This window comes from Nicotiana tabacum, chromosome 23, assembly GCF_000715075.1.
Source record: "Nicotiana tabacum cultivar K326 chromosome 23, ASM71507v2, whole genome shotgun sequence".
Classification (NCBI taxonomy): domain Eukaryota; kingdom Viridiplantae; phylum Streptophyta; class Magnoliopsida; order Solanales; family Solanaceae; genus Nicotiana; species Nicotiana tabacum.
The window spans coordinates 29,600,390-29,620,817 of record NC_134102.1 but is presented as its reverse complement, the minus strand read 5'-3'; positions in this window follow the sequence as shown (position 1 = coordinate 29,620,817).

Genomic DNA, 20,428 nt, shown 5'->3' with positions numbered 1-20,428 from the left:
GGTTATCCTCACCTTGTGTTCATATACTATATCGTAAGCTCTCACCTTGTAATTTGATAATTTATTTTTCTTTCTTGTGGAGTGGGCCAAATGCCTCGGCAGGAGTATGTACCATACTCTCATGGGAGAGGGCCGTTCGCCTAGGCCGTATAATCGATGCATCTATGGTTCATGTCGCTTGACCCTCGACAGTGTACACGATATGATGGAATCGGGCCGATCGCCTCGACAGTGCCATACTCTTTCTGAGATCTGGTCGTACTACCTCGGCATAATCGTGCGTAATATCGCTAGCAATCCGAATACTTGCAAGATTATCCATCCACTGATGCCTAGAATTTTATATGGTATTTCTTATCCGTTTGTTATTGACACTTGATATTTCTGTGTTGTTGAGATAGAATACGAGATTGAGAAATTGATATCGTTAGAAAGAAATTTTGGAAGATTGTGTTAACTACAGTTTCACCTCACTACTACTATTGTGCTTCTTATCTGCTTATGATTTATCATGTTGATTTATTGGACCACTAGTAAGTGTCGATGTCGACCCCTCGTCACTACTTCTCCAGGGTTAGGCTAGACACTTACTGGGTACGCGTTGATTTACGTACTCATACTGCGCTTATGCACTAAATGTGCAGGATCTGACAGGTTCATTTGGTGACCATCATGGCGCGTAGGCGTAGCTGTTTAGGAAACTTTATGTGAGCTGCATTCCAGGCTACGCATCGTCCACAGAGTCTCCATCGTACTATTTATTTTATCATGTCTCATTTACATTCTGGACAGATGTTTTATTATTATCGTACTCCTTAGAAATGCTTATGCACTTGTGACATCGAGATTTTGGATATACTAGTTGATGCTTATGGTTATGTATATTTTCATAGCCCTTCATTTCTCTTATAAGCTACAAATTTTGTACGCTCCCATGGATTTAAAAGTATAAATTCCTTCCTTATTAAAGATTCATGATTTCGAAAGTAATAAAATGAGTAATCAAATTGATCAATCATTGTTGGCTTGCCTGACGGCGGAGTTGAGTGCCGTCATGACCTATAGTGGATTTTGGGTCGTGACTATTAAGACGATCGGTCACTTTGATGGTTACCACTAAAGAATGCAGTAAAGGTACAAAGAAGAAAATTCAATGGTTCCAAGATAAATAGGGAGGTTGTATCTCAACTTATCTTGATGAGATGTCGAGGAATAATAAGAATCGAATTAGTAGGAGAATGTGAATCAACCCAATTCGTAGAAATCACATTGTAACTTATAAGAATGAAGACATATTTGGGATAATGTCAAAAATGACCAAAAGCATCTCTAAAAAAACGGGTGTAAGGAAACCTTCAAGACTTTCAAAAGGTGAACAAGTCAAGATACAAGAGATGATCCTCACTCTCACCATAGATTGGGAGACTCTCAACATGACGAGGTCGTCATTATGGTAATGTCACATGTATGGAAGTGAATTGTAAGAGATGAAGTGTCACGTATGGGCACAAATTCAGGGAATTCGAAGCATGTCATAAGTATAAGAAGGGTAGGTGAACCTTGAATGCCTCCCAGATAATGAATGAGATTCTAATGGATGTTAACCTTCAATTATGCATGCCAAGGTATGTGTGGATGGGGAAGATGGACTTAAATGGGTAAGTAAAAACAATATTAAGGCATGATATACACAAAGGGTAACTTGAAAAGGTACAAGAAGCAACATAAGTTACCAGAGAAGGTAAAATGATGCGGAATGACAACCTTGAGTTGACAAGTTAGGATAAACCTTATTTTGTCCTTTTGAACTTGTGGGAATTGAGAATTTTCAAATGTAAGCTCCAAAGTACTTATGCATGTGTCAAGTGGAGCGATTAAATTAGGATTTAATGGACCCTTATGAATTATGAGAAACGAAAGTTTGAAATGATGTATGAGGAAAAGTAACAATTTATGACAAGTTGTCAATACTATATATGTTGTTGGAGCTGGGCTCCAAACTACAAGACTTTACTTTTTATCTTTCTCAGAGCAGTTTGATCACTTAAGGCCCAAGAACTTGAAAGTAGTAAAGGTACGTGTGGGAGTAGAGATGTTACAAGGGTCCAAATGTTATGGAGTGATGCATCAGGAATCCCTAACATATTATGCACGGGGATGAGGTTGAAGATACTATGGACGTAAAAAATAAATTATCATACGATAATCGGGTACCCAAGAACTAAATTCCATGAATATTGGAAAATATACAAGTACTTATTAATTGCACTAAGTATGATGATGTGAAGATGGGATATTGACTATAGTCAGGGGACATTATTTTTGGTATGATGATGACATGAAGATAGATTGTACGCTTCCTACATTTAGCTATCTGAAAATAGTGTATGTTACAGAAAGTTGTATGAATGTTATATGGGTTTACTAAGGGAGTCGTACTTGTTAAAATACATAAGCATGGACTGTGAGGTGTAAGGTAGTCGTACTTTCTAGAAAGGTATTTTAGCTTGGAGTGAAGGGTATAATGTCAGGAAAAGGATTTTGAAGATAAAACGAACTTGAAAGGTGATATGCTAACTTTATTGTTGTTGTAAGGACATGAAGAGATGATACTTGGCAACATGAGTTGCGGTTAGAAGTGCCATGTTACTTGGGTACATGAAGGGGCAAAGAAATCCTTGATGAGTATAACCATTTTTCTTCTATTGTCAGGATAGTAGGTACTACTAAGTGTAATTACAAAAATAGAAGTCAAGGCTTCATGTAAAATTGAAATAGTGAATTAAGATTTCGAGTTGGAGAAATAAATAACTTGTAGTAGTATATGGGCATGTATAGAATCAGATGGAATGGAGTAGGAATTTAATAAAATCTTTGAGTATCATGTTTGAGCTTTAGATTTGAGTTTTACGCCTAAGTGGGGGAGCGTCAGAGCAAGTAGAAGTCCCCTTAAAGGGGATGGTTGGAAAAATAAAATGGAAATATTTTATTAACAAAAGAAAGATGAAGGAAATATCTTCCATACAGTGCTTGTATAGGGATCACATGCTTATCATTAGCAATAATTATTGTGTTCAATATTGAGGTTATTAAAAGGTATTATCTAATAGTCAAATATTAAATGGGCTACTCGAATAGATTCCTACAACTTAGAAATATGTGTCACTTGAATTAAATTCAATATTTTGCAGAAAATGAGAAAGTACTTTGGTTATACATTGGCTAAATAGAACAATGAGGTTTATAAATGAGGATTAAATATGTGCACACTTGGAATGAAATGAGGTAGAAAATAAGTTATGCTATGCATATTCCTGAATAAGAAATACTCTTGAAAATTGAAACAATATGATCCAGTAAGAAGCACAGGGTCAGAAAAGAAAAAAAACTAAAAGGTGCAAGTATATCCTAATAGCATTGTCGCTTGGGAGTTGGAAGCCTACAATCCATGATAATATTCCTATGGTAGGCATAATAGCAAATACAATCTGAATTTATGGTAGAGAAATATCACAAAGGACATGGTGGTATCTATGAGTTGGTTAAGGTTAAGAGAATAGAAACATGTACATTGATGTTCGGGAATGGATGGTAGACCTGTGCCACAAGGAGGAAGTGGAAAGAATATTTGCGTAGTGAACTTGTTAGCTATGTTGTTTATCAAATTGAGATCTAAAAGAAACTCAAAAGTTACAAGTGCAAGTGGAGGTATAAATCACCCACGTGATGGATGGACCTAAGTAAGATAAATATCTTGTTAGTCTTCGGATGGAGTGAAAGAATATTATAGAAGGATTTGGTAACTAGAGAATTAAGAGTCATATGAGGACAAACTATGCTTAGAAGTAATTTTACGTAAATGTTAAAGTCTTTGAACGAAAGAAAAAGGATTTTTAATATATGCAAGAAATGCTCTTTCATGTGCGACTTGGTGTATTCATAATAAAAAAAGAATACAGATATGCATGGTAGTAATATGTGCTGCAACATAGAGTAACCAGTATTGGAATGTGCGAGGTATAGATATGCAATTGTTTAAAATTGTAAAGAAGCATTTGATGCAATTCTGGTATATGGAGGGTAGTGAGTCCTAAGTCAGAGGGGAGCAGGTCGCAAGGGTTATATCCTATGGTGATCCGTTGGGCCTTTCGAACATTAGCTGCCCTTTCCAAGGTTTAAGTCTTAGCAATCTCAGTTTGCTGCTGCCAATCCTTATCAAACTTGTAAGTAGAGAGGCTCCTTCCCGCGCATTCCTGATAGACACAACTCTGCCTGTTCCTTATTCCATTAAAGAATGAATGGGAATTGATCTGACAACAGTTGGGCAAATCCATCTCTTTCCATCTCTATGTTCGCTAAACTTGCTTCCTTTCGTGCTTTCATGAAGCCGACCTTAACAGACATCTCTTCCATTTTCGTAGATGGAAGATCTAGTGAATCAATTCAATTAGATGCCGCTTACCTAGATGCGGTGCTTGTCCCTCAAAGCGAAGATAAAGACCAAGACATTGGGGATTCTGAATCTGACCGCACTTTTCTCAGGTCGAACGGCTATCGATCCTGGCCTGATGAAAAAAAGATTGAACTCATACTTGCCTTAACCTAATATACTTGGATCTCGGATTTCATTCCATTTCCATTAAGGCATTCATTCCCTTCATGTAAAGGAAGAGTTCAACAGAAGTCATCTGCGAAGGTTCGGATCGAAGATCTTCGCGAGACAGCCCCGGGGCACCATAACATATCGGGAATAAGGGAGACATAGTGAACGTAACCACTCCCTTGGTTGGGGGCTATGTCTCTACGACCACGTGTGACTTAGATATTTTGTTGTTATACGTTAAGGATGTATGTGCGTTTGTGTGGGTCCTAGATAGTTTGTTGTTGTGCATTGAGTATGTATATGCGGCCATGTAGGGCCTAGACATCATATTATGTTATAGATATTTAATTATTAATTTATGTTGAAATTGGTGCCCATGTGGAGGATTGTTCTGGACAGTTGAATTTTAGGATATTCCCAGTTATAAGGGATACTGTGCCAAAAAATTTAAGAATTTGGAAAGTTAGCCAAATTTTGAGGACTTAAGGAAGTTGAAATTATGGAAGAACATCTAAGATCCATATGAAGACAAGAATGATTAAGAATGATGGTTAAGGCAAAAGGAGGATAATACTGTTCCGAATAATGACTTGTAAAACATTCGAGGACGAATGTAACACCACGAAAAATTTTGAAGTATTTTAAGACCATTAAGAAGATTGACTGGTGTTAATTATATTAATTCGGGCATGAACATGACTAATAATATAAAGGATATCAATAGATCATGGTAATATGTGTACAAGGTATATTAATAATAGTTTATGGTCTAAGAAGAGCCCTATAACTAAGTCAAGTTGGAAACTATATGATGGGCTACAGTTTCAAATATATTTGCATAAGACCCAACTTTGGACGAGCATAACTCCCAATATATGAAGATTTATATGGTGTACAACCTGTAAAATGAAAGGCCTATGAATCTAGTTTTCAATGCTTCAAACTGTTTGTCATTTAGATATTCCCACAAGACTTTATGATCTTTTTACTAAAAGGTAGCACAGCAACCACGTAGCTACGCGAGTTGTGCGTAGCTACGCTGCCTTGAGCGTAGCTGATTCCAGCAAGCTTGTCAAAGGAAGGGGAGCTGAAGAGGAAGTGAGCGAAGCTATGCTGGAGGAGGGCGTAGCTACGCATGTTGTCAAAATTATAAAAATGGTCATTTCGGGGAGAGAGAATGAAATTTCATTTTTGAGCTACGTCTTGATTCTAGAGAGAAGGAGGAGCACATCCCTCATCAATACTCTTAAAGGTAGGTGTTTAAGATGCATTTGTGGCTACATAACACCATTTAATATTAGTTTTAATATCATTCATGGATCAAAATCCATAGGAAATGTATTGAATCATCAAGTACACCAAAAAGAAGAAAAGTGAGATTCTTCCACCAAGAGGTAATCCCTTCACTTGGGCTTCACTTATATGATATATTGAAGTATGGGTAGCATGTTTATGAGTTTTATTTGAAGTTGTAATGGGATATTGTATGAAACCTAAGGGTGGGTCTTAAAAAATGATATTTGGGCAAAGAAGAAGATGAATAGTGAGAATTGATATAAATGGACATGTCTTGAGTTTCTAATAATTCCTATAGACTTGATAACTTAATTGACGAACAAATTGAATCTAGAATCACCATTTGGATAAGATACAACACTAGTTCTTGAAATGGGTGTTTTTGAACCTAGGGTTTTATTGGAAAAGATAATGTATAGTGACTTGATAATGTTGGGTAATTAACGTAGTATCATTATTGACTCCAAATGAGTATTAAATGATAAAAATAGAATTAAATAGACTAATGGGCGAACCTATTGGATAATTTGGGATGTTTGAAGGCTTGTTGCCGAATTATGAAGCCTAAATAAATATTTATGAATCTTTTCGTATTGTTTTGATGTAGTTGAGATATCTAATGGTAGATATTGAATTGTGGGCGATGTTTGGGAATTTTAATCAATTGGAGCATTGTAGTATTTTTAGAGCTTGAAGTTTGAGGAAAGATGATTATGACTTACCTTTCTTGAGGGATTCTCCCTAAAGGCTTGATTTTTTAATACATGATATTACTTATAAATGTGCATCCATACTTGCGGTGACAAGCGGGAAGGATGTCACCATATGTTTCTAAGTTTGTTGATTTTGAAGTATCATGTGATGATAAAAATCTTATTTTTTAAAAACTTATTTGCAAGATGACACTTAAGGAAAACGTTGTAAGTTTTATTAAATCTTATTTATTGATAAAATTATAAAATGCTTGAGTGCTAAAGATATGTTTTCATGAAAAAAGTTTGTCTTTTGAAATTTTAACAGAGGAAGCACTTGTTGTATCTTTAGGTTAATGTTAATTGCTAAAGGCTCTAACATGAAAAAAGTTATTCATTTGATTTTGTTCAAATGGTTTGGATTGGCTATGAAAATGATGATTTGATAAAAATAGATCCTTTGAGGCAATTATGCTATGTGTCTATTTTTGATATTCAAATGTTTTGGGAGTTACAAGCAGAGACGACCGAGATTGGTTCGAATATTGAGTTTTTCTTTTATAGGAAGGAAATTATAAATCTCCCATATTTGGCTAGTCCTTTTTCTTGTAGGAAAAGGTTTGGACTTCTATAAATTGAGGATTCTTCCTTCTTATTCAATAGCATCCACAATGTAGCCATATGGGGTTTGAGAGTCGTGTTTAGGAGGAATTTTACGGGACAAATGTTAGTGTGTCACTTGTGTTTGCCTCTTCCTGGTGTTGTTCTCTCGATACTTGTTGTCACGACCCGAAATTCCCACCCTCGAGACTGTAATAGCGCCTAACATTTCACTTGCTAGGCAAGCCAACGTTAGATATAGTTATTAACCATTTTTAACGATTTTCAAATTTAATGACAATAATGAAACTGAATAGCCTGAAATAAGGAAATAAACTAATAAGTGACGAAATTCACATACAAAATCCTGGAACTGGTGTCACGAATACATGAGCGTCTAGAATACTACAGATAATGGTCTGAAATAAACATCACTGTCTGAATCAAAATAAACAGCTAAAACGAAGTAGAAGGGGACTTCAGGGTTGTGGACGCCGTGTAACTATACCTCAAGTCTTCACTGGATATCTGGATCCGAGAAAGTCTACTCAACGTCGCCGGGACCAACTCCGGTATTTGCACAAGAAGTGTAGAGTGTAGTATGAGTATAACTGACCCCATGTCATAACCCAAAATCGACTAAAGGTCGTGACGGCACCTAACACCGCCGTCAGGCAAGCCAATAGTGATTAATCAACTTGATTACCCATTTTAGTATTTTGAAATTATAATTTTCATTAACTAAATAGTATGAAATAGAATTTACAGTGTAAATGATAATATTTACATGAACTACAATAATTAACAACCCGTAAGAACCCCCAAAACCCGGCATCACAAGTGCATGAGCATCAACTAGGAAATATAATAAAATACAACATCCGTATGGAATACAAATTAGACAGAAAAATATAAATAACTCTGATGAAGACTCTGCAGGCTGCAGATCATAACATGGAATGCAGCTCACGGTGAAGTCCACGCAATAGCCGCGCCTTTGCGCCCAAAAGGCCACCAGACATATATGTACATGCACAATAAGTGTAGCAAGTGTAGCATGAGTACGTAAATCAACGCGTACCCAGTAAGTATCTTGCCTAACCCAAGAGAAGTAGTAACGAGGGGTCGACATCGACACTTACTAGTGGTCCAATAAGACAGATAAAGTAGAAGTAAACAGATGTGAGTCAGAGTAAATAAATGAAATAACAAGTATAAATACGTGGTACAATTCTCCTCTCAGCAATAACTCAAGCTCTCAGCTAGTAATTACCTCCTCAATCGGAGTATATATATAATGGACCTCACCAGGTAGGTCGTCATAGTTCAAAACAGAAAAACTGACAGATATACTGGCTTTTTGTCAATTATTACGCACGATTTCATAAGAGTATTTTATAGAAATGCCGAGGCGTACGGCTAGATCCTAACCTAATATGTGCAATGCCGAGGGTCGAACGGAACGAACCAAAGATACATCTATTATATTGCCGAGGCGAATGGATCGCTCCTATGAGAGTGTGATACATAATCCTGCCGTGGCGAACGGCCCGATCCCATCATAATGTGCGCACTGCCGAGGGTCAAACGGCACGAATCATAGATGTATCTATTATACGTCCGAGGTGAACGGCCCGATCCTATTAGAATAAGAAGCTTTAATGGGTCCTTGGCCTCATTCACGAATAGACGTGTAAGTTATAAATATTAAGGGAAACCTTTCAATGAAAACGCATAACGCGAGAAAAATTCGTAAGAGGAGTACAATTATTTCGCGGCTAATAATGAAGCCCGTCAAATCTCTACAATATCAAGTCTATCACTCTACGCAAGTCTAGTCTCAAGTCGCAACGTAAAATAAAGGAATTTAATAGGCAAGAGACAACTCAAATAGTACAGTTATAGCATGGCGGGAACCTAATTCTAGCCGGACATAGCATGAATCTTGCTACGTACAGACTCTCCTCACCTCGTATGTACGTAGCCCCCCGCAATAAGTAGCACATATCAAATACATCACCTAGGGGTAGTTTTCCCCTCACAAAGTTAGACAGGAGACTTACCTCGCTTCGAAGTTCCATAACCGTCTCCAACACAACTCAAACACCTCAAATCGATGCCCGTCTCTCTAAAACTAGTCAAACAAATGTGCAAATCCATAAATATATACTCTATTACCCATAATTAATCAATTTATAAAAATTTCCAACTCCGCTCGAAAAGTCAATAAAGTCACCCTTCGGGCCTAGGTGCCAGGATCATGAAAATTTTCGAAGATAATCATTACCCATAACATTACGAACTCAAATACATAATTTATTCCTAATTCCATGTCCAATTTTGTGGTCAAAATCCAAAAATAACAAATTCTAGATTTTCTACCAAAATTCCACAATTTCTACTAATCTTCATGTTTAAATCCTTGTAGAATCCATGTATTTAACTTACAATAAGTGGGAATAACTTACCTTGCCATAGATGACGAAAAACCTCCCCTTGAAGCTCTCCCAGAAATCGCCCCAACCAAGGAAAAATGAAAGAAAATGGGCCAAGTCCCGTATAAAACCAAGTCCTCTGACCAGCGATCACCGCATCTGTGGTCACTTGGTCGCTTCTGCGATTCCGCATGTGCGGCCAGAAACTCCGCTTCTGCGGTTCCCTTCAGGCCCCTCAACCTCTGCATTTGCGGCCCCTCCAGTGCTTCTGCACCTTCGCTTCTGTGACACTTCATCCGCAGGTGCGGTTCCGCTTCTACGGTCCCAGCCTTCCCCAGCAAAATCCGCTTCTACGCTCTAGTGATCGAATCTGCAATCAGGCAGGTGCGGGAATTTCTTCGCACCTGCGACCTCTGTCCAGTTCACTCCCAACCCTTTTGTGGTTCACTGCCTCACTTCTGCGATGAAGCATCCGCAAAAGCGGTTGCACCAGCAACCAGAATTCTCCAGCTTTTTTCCTTAAGTCTAAAATCTGATCTGTTAACCATCTGGAATCCACCCGATGCCCCCGGGACCTTGACCAATTATACCAAAGCATCCAAAAACACATTATAAACTTAGTCGAGGCCTCAAATCACGCCAAACAACATCAAAACTATGAATCGACGATCGAAATCCTTCTTTAAACTTTCGAACTTTCAAACTTCGATGAACGCGTCTGAACCATACCAAAACATTCTGGAATGATGCCAAACTTTGCGTACAAGTCATGAATCACAATATGAACCCATTCCAAGTCTCAAAATCCCAAACGTACATCGATAAAACCAAAACCCACTTCAAACCAAACTTAGAAAATTCTTAAACCTTCAAAATGCCAACCTTCCATAATAAGCGTCGAAATGCTCCTGGGTGATCCGATACTCAACCCGAACATACGCCCATGTCCGAAATCATCATACGGACCTATTGAAACCTTCTAATCCCGATTCCGAGATCGTTTACTCAAAAGCCAAACCTTAGTTAATTCTTCCAACTTAAAGCTTTCGAAATTGGAATTTTCCATCTGAATCAACTCTGAACTTCTCGAAATTCAATTCTAACCACACGTACAAGTCATAAAGCATGAAGTAAAGATACCCAAGGCCTCAAACTACCAAACGACGCACTAGAGCTCAAAACGACCGGTCAGGTCGTTACATTCTCCCCCACTTAAACATACATTCGTCCTTGAACGTGCTAAGAACTGCTCCAGAGTTGTCCAAAATCACTGTTTAACATCTCGTGAACCTACCCATGCCACCACAACCCAGTTGAACACATTAGCTCGAGTCAGACTGAAGATCCCCCCCATTTATTTAGTCAATAAGACTTAGAACCAAATTCTAACCTCCGAATTTCTCTAAAAGACCCGATTCTAACATACGAATACCGCATCAATCACCACACGTTGTACCAAGACATGATCATCCACCTATGCTAAAATCACACCATGCACCACATGAGACGTTTGCCCATAATAACCTCCTATGACCACAATAGCTGGAATTGCACGAATCTGATGCCCGCAATACGCCTCATGATGCATATAAGTCCTGTCCCAACTCTCGAAATACTGCCACGATGACAGAGATGTGTAGAAACTAATAACCACCTGCCAAATCAATAAATCATGGAGTCTTCCCTTATGTAAAGGACAATTACCTCATTCTGAACTGAATAACAATATTTGCTCTTTAATATACCCTACATAACTTCGGTTGCACTGATCCCAGGTCCAATAACCTCGTCTCACACAGTACAAGCTGCTCGGGAAATAATCCATCTCAAATACTACCAAAAATCTCATATGACGCCAACAATGCGCCAGCAAGCTGCAAACGCGAATGCGATACACAAGAAAAAAATGAACTTTGGAAAGGAACTATCCAGCCCCTGTAACGAATAAGACGGTCAAATAGACGCTATGAACCCTTCTCAGAGAATGAGAAACAAAATACACAAGAATAGATATAGGGAACCGTACTAAAAATCCCATTGTTGCGGCGTGAAAACCGATCCACACATGATACTGTTGCAGCGTGCAACCCGATCCAAACATGAACTATTGCGGCGTGCAACCCGATCCAAACATTAACCATTGCGGCGTGCAACCCGATCCACACAACGTACCCATGGCGGCGTGCCACCCGAACCACACATAACAATAAATAAGGAAATGCCCATCAATCCATAGTGCTTATACCTACAAAATAACGAATATCAACCACAAGCACACCAAGTACAGAAATACCACCCTAGGGAGACGGATAGCGCCATACGCTACAAAACCCAAGCACGATTAAGGTGCAATAAATGACCTGCATCTCGAGAGCCATCCTTCTCATTTAATACCACAAACTACACGGGACCACAACACATGTGTGAAAAATCAAGTCGTCTCAATTCGGAACAACTCCCACAGTTTACAACCAAAGGAATAGAGTGCCTTCCAGGAATAAACTCTCTGATTAATGATATTACCAAAAATCCCCGTACTTTGTTTCAATCTTTAACAATCGAGTGACTAGAATGTCACACTTATACAAATATACATGTGGGGTACGCTCCCATGACCTTTCGCACCAGGTACAAGGTCTGCACCTCCATACCACTAACCGTTCTAATTCTGTAAAGCAAATCAAGAATCCGCAAATCAATACACAAAACGCCATTCTCAAGTGACACTAAAGAAAATGCCAGCTTACTCTGAACATCTAAATTCTCCCATTCTCATTCGAGCTCGTGACATTCTTGTCAACACCGAACCGCAACCTTGATCCTCAACTTTTAAATTCCCATGCCGTTCACAGCACCTATCATGCCGCTCACTGCACCTATCATGCCGCTACGCGAGAATACAAGAATTCATCATAACCCCTGAGCTACTAGTAGAATAAACACTTCATTAGCTAGAAACATTTCACTTAGCTTATTTCAGAAGAGCCAATGCAACACACAACTAAATTCCCAAATTGCAGAAAAATAAAACCTCAAGTCACGATCTAAACCATGACTCCTCCGGAATCCATTTACACCGCAAGGCCATTTGAATCAAATACCTCCCAAATCAATCAAGTTGTGGCGGTTTTCAAGCCCGTGCATACAACCACAAACGACATGTATAACTTCACGCGCTGAAGGAACTGATTATTGCCACAATCATGCTGATTCAACCATTACTGACCTACCCAACTTCTTCCAATTTACTATCGACCTGCCTTAGAAATAATAATAGCTCCATTCAAAAATGTAGCGAACCAAATCCACACTCATCCTGAGTGACCCGCATCACGAGACCACATCGTCTCAATACTCATGAGCCACCTCATACTCTCCTTATGCTCACAATAGCATCTCCAACTGGTACACCCACTCTGCAAAACCTTCCGCGAATCCGAAGCTATTTCTTCCTTTACTCCAATACTGCACCGCATACCCGATGATAACATAGAATATTCCAAGTTCCGTTAGCAATCCACTACAAAAACTCAGTCTTTAACCACACAACGGACCCGAAATCCTTAGGCACTGCACTTTAATTCTTGAACCCACTAGGATTGTTGTTGAGAGTCACCTACTCTGACCTGGTTCTGAATATAACCAAACTCCAACGCTCTACTAGCACATGAACACCCTCTCAAAGAAGCAACCGGCTGAATTCTTTTTTTGTACCTTACACCCACAAGAAGCATAAACTCTGAGTCTTCCCAAAGCCTACACCTGAATCGATAAGGCGAAGTATAGCGCACATTCATCAAGTTCCTTTCTCGAATTACCCCTGATGTTTTCTTTTCTTAGTCATAAATAATTCACCAACGCATTGATAACCAGAAACCGCACAAGCAGAAAACCATGCGATCCAATCGTAGACGGTGGGCTCCCCCACTTAGCTTTAAGCTACCATCACATAATCTAGAGCCCACAACTATTCCTCCTTCTCAATTACCATGATCGCCATGATCGTATACTCGACATTCTGTTGTGTAGTAAGTAGAACTCTTCATAGAAACCTCATCAAAATCATGCAACCGATAACATGTTCATAGGAGATAACCCACATGTGGTATTCTATGCCGACATCTTCCAACGACGCTGCACCGGGTACAACTACCACGAGTTCAGTAAACCCTCCTGAGCCCATGCTCGTCCACCAGCTGTACAAGTATGTTCCTTCCCTATTGACATCAACTGAAAGTCCAACAATACCTTCCAAACTCAAAGTCATGTTGCATCCGAAACGATAATCAAATCTTTACACCCCTCTTTATTTCAAGCAAACTCCTTTTTGTAACCACCATTCCAATTATAATCTGTGGACCTAGTCACTTTCCACCATGCCTCCCAAATCGCTCTAATCTTCCTCAAGGTACGTGGCTATCCTACCACAGAATCCATATGCTACTCTACTACTCACACTTCGGTCAAACTATCTCCTTTAAGAAATTTCTCGACCTCCGCTTTTCATACTTGGCCTGCTAGTAATCCAACCACCGCGAGACACCTCCCGCCATGTCCTTCCTCATACTCTACTGCCAAATTTTTGCCTCAAATCAATCCATACATGTAGCACTGGAACTATTGAATTGCTACCAACTCTAAACCTCCTAGAAGATCATCTTTCTCTAGCCATCAACACTAGAAACACCAATTCGATTCTGAAACCGCTACACTCCGCTATCTCTAACAACCGCTTCTTAAGCGCCACTTCCCAACATTATGCCCCGAAGGCAAATCGAAGAAGACCATAACACCGGCGAACCTTAATGCGTTCCCAACAAGGACGACGATACCACATCATAAATGAGAATTCCACCATGCTCGAAAATACCAAGTCTCGTCACTTCATTAACCAAGGCCTGAACATCCATAGTCTGATTGCCTTTCCTTTGCTGGAACTGAATGTTGAACCTCTAAATCATGCACTGAGAAATCCTCCTTTCAAGTCATTCACTGCCTCGACACATAAACAAGTACCCTACCATTACACCAACATTGTGAGATAACAACACATAGACATCATAGCAATCCCTGTACAGTCTCGAAACCATAGGGAATACCGATACTGAGATGGGACAAAACAAGATCCTTCCGCAAGGCAACGATAATAGCATGCCCGAACACGCAGGGAAAAACATCTTGCACTATGTCTGCAGTACCAATACAACTCCTCGATGCCCAATTGACAACAAGCTCCCCACGTCGTGTAAGATTGAGTAGGAAGGAAATAAAGGCACAAGCCTCAATGGAATCAAACCGCACGATGAGGAAATTAAGAAGGGAAGTGCTCTTAACAGCCATGTAGCCTCTTGAAGATAAGTACAGACATCTCTGTACCGATCCGCAAGACTCTACTATACTTGCTCATGACTCGTGAGACCCAAGTGAACCTAATGCTCTAATATCAAGCTGTCACGACCCAAAATCCACTAAAGGTCGTGATGGCGTCTAACGCAGCCATCAGGTAAGCCAACGGTGATTGATCAACTTAATTACCCATTTTAGTATTTTGAAATCATAATTTTCATTACTAAATAGTATGAAATAGAATTTACAGGTTAAATGATAATATTTACACGAATTACAATAATGAACAACCCGTAGGAACCCCCAAAACCCGGCATTACAAGTGTATGAGCATCAACTAGGAAATATAATAAAGTACAACATCCATCTGGATTACAAATTAGACAGGGAAACATAAATAACTCTGATGGAGACTCTGCAGGCTGCGGATCATAACATGAAATGCAGCTCACGGTGAAGTCCCCGCAAGAGCCGTGCCTTTGTGCCCAAAAGGCCACCAGACATATATGTACCTGCACAATAAGTGCAACAAGTGTAGTATGAGTACGTAAATCAATGCGTACCCAGTAATTATCTAGCCTAACCCTAGAGAAGTAGTGACGAGGGATCCATATCGATACTTACTAGTGGTCCAATAAGACAGATATAACATACAGTATAAGTAAACAGATGTGAGTCAGAGTAAATAAACGAAATAACAAGTATAAATACGTGGTACAATTCTCCTCTCAGCAAAAACTCAAGCTCTCAACTAGTAATCACCCCCTCAATCGGAGTATATATATAATGGACCTCACCAGGTAGGTTGTCATAGTTCAAATCAGGAAAACTCACAAATATACAGGCTTCTTGTCAATTATTACCCATGATTTCATAAGAGTATTTTATAAAAAAGTCGAGGCGTACGGCCCGATCCCATCATAATATGTGCAATGCCCACTTCAAATCAAACTTAGAAAATTCTTAAACTTTCAAAATGCCAACCTTATATAGTAAGCGCCGAAATGCTCCCGGGTGATCCGATACTCACCCCGAACATACGCCCAAGTCCGAAATCATCATACGAACCTATTGGAACCTTCAAATCCCGATTCTAAGGTCATTTACTCAAAAGCCAAACCTTAGTCAATTCTTCCAACTTAAAGCTTCCGAAATTTGAATTTTCCATCCGAATAAACTCTAAACTTCCCGAAATTCAATTCTGACCACACGTACAAATCATAAAGCATGAAGTGAACCTACCCAAGGCCTTAAACCGCCGAACGATGCGCTAGAGCTCAAAATGATCGATCGGATCGTTACACCCCATGTACTCTATAAGTGCCGAGTCTAACCTCGACGAAGTAGTGATGTGGCTAAGACGGGCCACTTACATTAACTTGTACGCAATAATATCATCATCATAATAATAATAATAATAATAATAATAATCATAATAATAATAATAATAATAATAATAATAATAATAATAATAATAATAATAATAATAATAATAATAATAATAATAATAATAATAATAATAATAATAATAATAATAATAATAATAATAATAATAATAATAATAGAAACAGACAGGAATGGAAGTAATGCAGTTAACTCATAACAACGAACTCAAATCCAACTAACAAAGAGTCCAGAATAACCAGTCATATAAGCTCTTCCAGATTACCGAGGCCAATCCAACAGTCGCAAACAAATACATTTTAATCAATTTATTGTGGCGTGCAACCCGATCCCACAATATCAACTTTAAATAATCAGTTGCGGTGCGTAACCCGATCCCACCATATCATCATCTATAAATATCAGAATCTGTTCTTATTTCGCCATTTCAATTCATTACCTTTCAATTTCCATGCGGCGTGCAACCCGCTCCTCAAACAATTCCAATCAACAATAGATAATTCAAAAACCAAGATTTTACAAGAAGTTCTATATCAAGAGAACAAATGTACGAGCAATGGAGAATAACATGATAATCAAAGAATCTCAAACAACTCGGATGTCTCAACTTTGCCAACTCAACGATATCTACCAATCAACAATTCATAAGACAATTAAGATATGACAATTATAACTCAATTCATAACTCAACAAATGATACGAAACTATAAGATGAACAAGGCATAAGACAATTAAGATATGCAAGAAAAGCAAATAGAGAGAAGTAGCAAATAAGCATGAAATCATGGAAGGAATGGACAATTAATACAAGGAATATGTCACGACCCCAAATCACAAGTGTCGTGATGGCGCCTATCATGATATTAGGCAAGCCGACAACTCACACATACCAACATCTTAAATTCAGAAAATACTGAAATAAGTTTACATAAGTAAAAATCTCATAAAAACTAGATGAAAATGTCACAACTCAATACGTAATTCCCCAAAAGATTCGGGTGTGACGGAGTATATGAGCATCTATACAATAACACGGTCTGACAACTGAAACACTGTCTAGGAAGGTAGAACAGTATAAACAAAACTAAAAGATAAAGGAGGAGAGTCAAGGTCTGCAGACGCCAAGGCAGCTACCTCGATAATATTCGACTGAATAAGCTCCCGAAATCAGCAACCATTGTGCCCGAAAATACTTGGATCTGCACACGAAGCGCGGAGTGTAGCGTGAGTACAACCAACTCATTAAGTAACAAGTCTAACCTTTGGGCTGACAGCAGTTACGAGCTCGAACAATACAGTCCATATATAGAATTAAGCAGTACAGAAATGACAGAAAATATGACAATAATATCTCAAAGAAAACTCGTAATCTGCAGGTACCAGTACAGGAATGTAGACATATTTCTAGGTTTAACAGTTAAGCTCAACATAGATAAAATATTCTAAGTCTAAATGATATAAGGAATATGACATCAAAATACTTGCTGCGGCGTGCAACCCTATGCCATCATACTTGCTGCGGTGTGCAACCTGATGCCATCATGAGTTAATAGTACCCGCCGCAGCGTACAACCTGATCCCATCAATATCACTCACAAACAGGCCCTCGACCCCACTCAGTCATCAATCTCTCCAGTCTCTCGGGCACACAACACTCTTGCCAAGCAGCCCAAATCAATGATACATGATGTGACAATGTATGATAGCATATATTGAGATATGATATACAATGATGAATGCGACTGAGTACATAACTGCAATTAAGCAAATAATTCAACAGCAAGGAACGACCACTGTGGGTCCCAATGTCACCAGTACATAGCCTAAACATGCTTTCTAACATAAATCACAGCTTAAGTGCTCTAACACATAGAGTACAGTAATAATATTCAGATAAGATAACTAAACGGTACCACATAATCGACTGAACCAAGTTTAGAAGTGTTACTTACCTCAAACCATGCAAATCACTACTCCAACAAGCCCTTGACTCATGAATCGGCCTCTGAACACCTCGAATCTAGCCACAAACAATTCGATACAATCAACTCAAGCTATTGGAATCAATTTCATATGAAAATGCTAAGTTCTTAGTCAAAAGTCAAAAAGTCAACATAAAAAGTCAACCCCAGGCCCACATCTCGGAATCCCATAAAAGTTACAAAATCCTAATGCCCAATCAACCACGAGTCCAACCATACAAAAATTACTCAAATCTGACACCAAAATGCCTCTCAAATCCCCAAAATTCGGCCTAAGAAGTTTCTCCATTTCTCCCCAATTTTTTCAACCCAAAACACTAATTAAATGATGAAAATAATGATATATTCATGTAATTTAACCAAAACCGAGCTAGAATCAATTACCCCAATCACTCCCTTGTAAATCTCTCCAAGAATCTCTTCAATCAGAACTCCCAAGATCAAATTGTGAAATTTTATTCTAACCCTCATTTTTTAAATATTTAAGTCTACCCAAATGCCCTTCTTCATGATCGGGGGAAATGCTTCGTGATCGCGAAGCACAAATTCACAGGCTGCCCAAATAAGACTATGCAAATTTGGCATCCCACGCGTGAATACGATACATAGTTCCACAGACCTACGCGATCGCGGCCATATTCACGCGATCGCGAAGAACAACCTCGCGCGACCTCAGTTGCATCACTTCCTTGTACGCGAACGTGACTCAAGGCATGCGTTCGTGAAGCACAAGTTTCTCAACCTACATGATTGCATCCATCACTATGCAAACGCGAAGAGGAAAAATTCAACAACCCTCAAAGACCCTTCGCGATCGCGGACCTATCCACGCCATCGCATAGAAGGAAACCAGAACACACAACACCAATAGGCTTTAGCAATCTTCAAAGTCTCATTTCACTCTGTTAACCATCCGAAATCCACCCGAGGCCTCCAAGACCTCAATCCAACATACCAGCAAGTCCTAAAACATCATACAAACTCGCTCGAAGCATCAAATCACATCAAACAACAATAAACTAAAACCATGAATCGTACATCGATTCAAGCCTAATGAACTTATGAATTTCTAACTTCTACCTTCGATGTCGTAACCAATCAAATCAGGTCCGATTGACCTCAAATTTTTTCACACAAGTCATAAATGACACGATGAACCTACTCCAACTTTCGAAACCAAAATTCGATCCCGATAACCACAAAGTTAACTCTCAATCAGACCTCTCAACTCTCCAAATTTCTATTTTTCCAACTTTCGTCGATTCAAGCCAAAATCAACTATGGACCTCCAAATCACTATCCGGAAACACTACTAAGTCTAAACTTATCTACGGAGCCATCGGAACCATCAAAACTCCATTCCGGAGTCGTTTACACACAAGTCAACATCCGATCAACCTTTTCAACTTAAGCTTTCAATCTTGGGGCTAAGTGTCCCAACTCATTCCGAAACATCCCCGGAACCAAACCAACTACCCCGGAAATTCACACATCAAAAATTGAGCATATAATAGGCATTAAATAAGGGAACGGGGTAACAACACTCAAAACGATCGGTCGAGTCATTACAGAATACTAAATGGCAAGTAGAAAATATGGCATGGAAGTCAAATGAGCATGTAGCAATTAAGACATGAGACAAGATATAGGTTATGTAACATCAACATGGAAGCAAGTGAATAACGGCACATATATACTCGTCACCTCGCATATATGTCGTTTCCCACATAATTCACATAACATGTAGTTCTAGGGTCCCTAATTCCCTCAAATCAAGGTTAGACCCAACACTAACCTCACACCGCAATGAACTCAGTGTTCAACCACGGCCTTGCCTTTCGAACAAGCCTCCAAACCAACTAAATCTAGTAAATTATTGACCAAATGATTCAAAATAAGCTTTAGAAATTACCCACGAATAAAAGAGGTTCAATTTAGATCATTTTTGAAAAAGTCAACAAAAGTCAACCTTGAGCCCACTTTGTTAAAATTGAGATTCGGACCAAAACCCGATTACCCATTCATGCTCGAGCCCGGTTATGTGATTTTTTTGAAAATTCGACCTCAATT